The following is a 4,952-nucleotide window of genomic DNA, read 5'->3' on the forward strand; positions in this document are numbered from 1 at the left end:
ATTTGGAACCGTTGTGGGTCTACTCTCGACAGTTTATAAGGTATAGAATGGCACAGTAGCAGGCCAGTCTGGCTGTATTTCTACTTCTGATACTGGGATGCGCTGTCTGCTGCAGATCATCATTCTCCCAAGTCGTCCTATAATAATGTGGCGACATATGCTCCCGGCAGGCCCAGTTATTCAGGAAAGTTTAACGAACGCTCTGCCTCCTCTCCAATCAGAGAGGCTGTTCCTCATGCCCCCTTGAACCTTGTGCTTCAATATAGCCTAAATATTTATCATTTAACTTTTGAAATGTATTATCTTTTATATGTGACTTAAACACAACCAGTCACAATGTTTTCATCTGATTAGGCTACTTCAAAAGTATTCTGTAGGCATGAGCACGTTTGTCCAAAATATAATTCCAGCAGTCTCAAAATGGCTTGACATTAACCAGGTTTACGTCCAACCTTTTGGTACATGTCGGATTAAAAATGTCACGACATCATGGGAAAGCATGCGGTTTATTAGGCTACAAATTAAATAAATGAAGATAAACTTCACAGTGTGGTGAAAATGCATGGTGATGAGCTTGATGCTCCTTTCAATAAACACCAAGGTCTTATTCTGCTGACATGATGATCAATGCTTGGCTGCCATTTGACAAATATAAATAATCTTGCACTTTTGTCCATAATAATATCATTGTGTATTGTAGGCTATACCCGCACTGTATCTACAAACTGTTGGCTAGAGCGCACGTGCCAATACCCGAGTGGGCACATTTGCTATACCTATACAACATTTTTTGTGACAAAATCAATTGTAGGCCTAGAGATGAAAAAAGTAAATTCGAGGGAAACAAAACTCTTATGGGGAAATGTGCATGTTGTTTTTAATGCAGATTTGAGAATATTCACATGAAAATCTGTAGCTAATGGGATGGAAACCTATCTATAGACACCCTAAAGACTCTGGCAAGTGCGTTAGTCCAGTGTCACTGTGATTATACCTGCACATCATGGTTCACCAGCAGCCCCAAACATCTAATGAATAAGCTACCAGCCAAACAAGCTTGTAAGAATTGTGTTAAAACTCCCCACTCACACTCATCTGGAGGTCAAGCATGTGTTGTCTCTATCTCTGTAATGTGTCTGTATCTATCTACAGTTGAAGTCGGAAGTTTACATACACTTAGGTTGGAGTCATTAAAACTTGTTTTTCAACTACTCCACAAATTTCTTGTTAACAAACAAGAGTTTTGGGAAGTCGGTTAGGACATCTACTTTGTGCATGACACAAGTAATTTTTCCAACAATTGTTTACAGACAGATTATATCACTTAGAATTCATTGTATCACAATTCCAGTGGGTCAGAAGTTTACATACACTAAGTTGACTTTGCCTTTAAACAGCTTGAAAAATTCCAGAAAATTATGTCATGGCTTTAGAAGCTTCTGATAGGCAAATTGACATCATTTGAGTCAATTGGAGGTGCACCTGTGGATGTATTTCAAGGCCTGCCTTCAAACTCAGTGCCTCTTTGCTTGACATCATGGGAAAATCAAAAGAAATCAGCCAAGACCCCAGAAAAAATTGTAGACCTCCACATGTCTGGTTCATCCTTGGGAGAAATTTCCAAACGCTTGAAGGTACCACGTTCATCTGTACAAACAATAGTACACAAGTATAAACACCATGGGTCCACGCAGCCATCATACCGCGCAAGTATCTATATTCACAGTAAAACGAGTCCTATATCGACATAACCTGAAAGGCCGCTCAGCAAGGAAGAAGCCACTGCTCCAAAACTGCCATAAAAAAGCCAGACTACGGTTTGCAACTGCACAGGGGGACAAAGATCGTACTTTTTGGAGAAATGTCCTCTGGTCTGATGAAACAAAAATAGAATTGTTTGGCCATAATGACCATCGTTATGTTTGCAGGAAAAAGGGGGAGGCTTGCAAGCCGAAGAACACCATCCCAACTGTGAAGCACGGGGGTGGCAACATCATGTTGTGGGGGTGCTTTACTGCAGGAGGGACTGGTGCACTTAACAAAATAGATGGCATCATGAGGACAGAAAATTATGTGGATATATTGAAGCAACATCTCAAGACATCAGTCAGGAAGTTAAAGCTTTGTCGCAAATGGGTCTTCCAAATGGACAATGACCCCAAGCATACTACCAAATTTGTGGCAAAATGGCTTAAGGACAACAATGTCAAGGTTGTGGAGTAGCCATCACAAAGCCCTGACCTCAATCCCATCGAAAATGTCTGGGCAGAACTGAAAAAGCGCCTGCGAGCAAGGAGGCCTACAAACCTGACTCAGTTACACCAGCTCTGTCAGGAGGAATGGGCCAAACTTCACCCAACTTATTGTGGGAAGCTTGTGGAAGGCTACCCGAAACGTTTGACCCAAGTTAAACAATTTAAAGGCAATGCTTCTAAATACTCATTGAGTGTATGTAATCACCACTTTATTTTAACTGACCTAAGACAGGGAATTTTTACTCTGATTAAATGTCAGGAATTGTGAAAAAATGAGTTTAAATATGTTTGGCTGAGGTGTATGTAAACTTCTGACTTCAACTGTATGTAATTGTATATGTATTTATGTAGAAAAATAGGGACCACAATGCAATCCGACAAATAAAATCAATGAATCAATCCAGACTGTGCAGAAGGCCATTTGATGAATGGAAGGACACATCATTGCAAAACACCAAACAGTTGAATGACATCCAGACATTGTCATGCCAAGCCTTTGATGCTGGGTAGGCCTACAAGGTAGGTAGGGATGCATTTTCTGTTTGTCTCGAATGACACAGTCTTTTTATAGTGGTGTTGAAAACGCAAACCATGATATTGAAGTGCCTGAAGTGGTTATGCTTTGTTCATTGGTTGTGCGATGCATTGGCACAGAAAGCTGTTGGTGGAAAATGTGTTGCATGTTTTTTTATATATTCATAAATAAGGAATCAAAATTTTGAAAATCTGATTTCCCCCCCTAGCGAATCATTGTCTGCAGCCGGCTCTGACCGTAGTGTAATGAAACAGGCAGGGAGAGTGAGCTCATCCATGGTGGTCCGTGAACCCTCAACCTTCTGGCTCGTAGCCCTGCGTGGCATTGACTTTGCCACAAAAACATGCTGAAGTGGCAAAGTCGATATCCCCATTTATAAACACAGGGCTTCTACAGTTACTGTTATTTTTTGTCGTAAACAGTATTTTGATATAATTCTATGAGGGGAGAGGGTGTGCAATTTATTTTACAGAACAAGGGAAGGGTCATGTGAAAATATTGTTTACATTGGGGAGGGGTGCACTACACAGTATAGACATACACTACCGTTCAAAAGTTCGGGGTTACTTAGAAATGTCCTTGTTTTTGAAAGAAAAGCATATTTTTCGTCCATTAAAATGAGAAAATATTGATCCGAAATACAGTGTAGACATTGTTAATGTTGTAAATGACTATTGTAGCTGGAAACAGACACCTCACAAGTCCTCAACTGGCAGCTTTATTAAATAGTACTTGCAAAACACCAGTCTCAACGTCAACAGTGAAGGTGCAACTCCGGGATGCTGGCCTTCTAGGCAGAGTTGAAAAGAAAAAGCCATATCTCAGACTGGCCAATAAAAATAAAAGACTAAGATGGGCAAAAGAACACAGACACTGGACAAAGGAACTCTGCCTAGACGGCCAGCATCTCAGAGTCGCCTCTTCACTGTTGACGTTGAGGCTGCTGTTTTGCGTGTACTATTTAACATAGCTGTCGGTTGAGAACTTGTGAGGTGTTCTCAAACTAGACACTAATGTACTTGTCCTCTTCCTCAGTTGTGCACCGGGACCTCCCAATCCTCTTTCTATTCTGGTTCAAGCAAGTTTGCACTGTTCTGTGAAGGGAGTAGTACACAGCATTGTATGAGATCTTCAGTTTCTTGGCAATTTCTTACATGGAATAGCCTTCATTTCCCAGAACAAGAATAGACTGACGAGTTTCAGAAAAAAAGTATTTGTTTCTGGCCATTTTGAGCCTGTAATTGAACCCACAAATGCTGACGCTCCAGACACTCAACTAGTCTAAAGAAGGCCAGTTTTATTGCTTCTTTAATAAACACAACAGTTTTCAGCTGTGCTAACATGATTGCAAAAGGGTTTTCTAATGATCAATTAGCCTTTTAAAATGATAAACTTGAATTAGCTAACACAACGTGCCTTTGGAACACAAGAGTGATAGGCTACAGAGGCCAATTATCAGCAACTATGTGAATATTCCATTTTAAAAAATCAACGGTTTCCAGCTACAATAGTCATTTACAACATTAAGAATGTCTACATTGTATTTCAAATACATTTTATTTTATTTTAATGGGCAAAAAAAATGTGCTTTTCTTTCAAAAACAATGACATTTCTAAGTGACCCCAAACTTCTGAACGGTAGTGTACATGTATCTGCATTTAGTCATTAGTGCAGAGGCAATAATCAATGGTAAGCATAGTACAGATGGGGAAAATTGTATAACATTTAACAAGGGAGAACCAGAGGATAACTATTTGCTGAAGGTAGGAATTATTGCAAGATATGTGTCTGTACCTATTTAGCATTTTCTCTTTTCCCCTCGACATTAGCTTGACTGAGTAGACTGGAGATTGCCAGTCAGCTCTCTGAACACATCTGATTCACTTTGCCATTCCCCCTTTAAACGAGCCCCGCCCCGAAATCAGTCGATCAAATTCTGCAAAACGCTCAACCTCGTCTGTCCAATCATAATCCACTGGGGGTGGTCTTAGGATGGTGGTCCGGGAGGCTGTTAGCCAATAAGATGCACTGCTCAGTGAACTAACGGTTCACGTCAACTATCGTTGGTTCTCCGAACAAGACATTATTCATGTTCATGTTGTAGTTATTTAAAGAGACATGATGAGGTGATATAGCGGAATTTCATTTTGAGAAGTAACAG

Source organism: Salvelinus fontinalis, chromosome 28, assembly GCF_029448725.1.
Source record: "Salvelinus fontinalis isolate EN_2023a chromosome 28, ASM2944872v1, whole genome shotgun sequence".
In the NCBI taxonomy this organism is placed as follows: Eukaryota; Metazoa; Chordata; class Actinopteri; order Salmoniformes; family Salmonidae; genus Salvelinus; species Salvelinus fontinalis.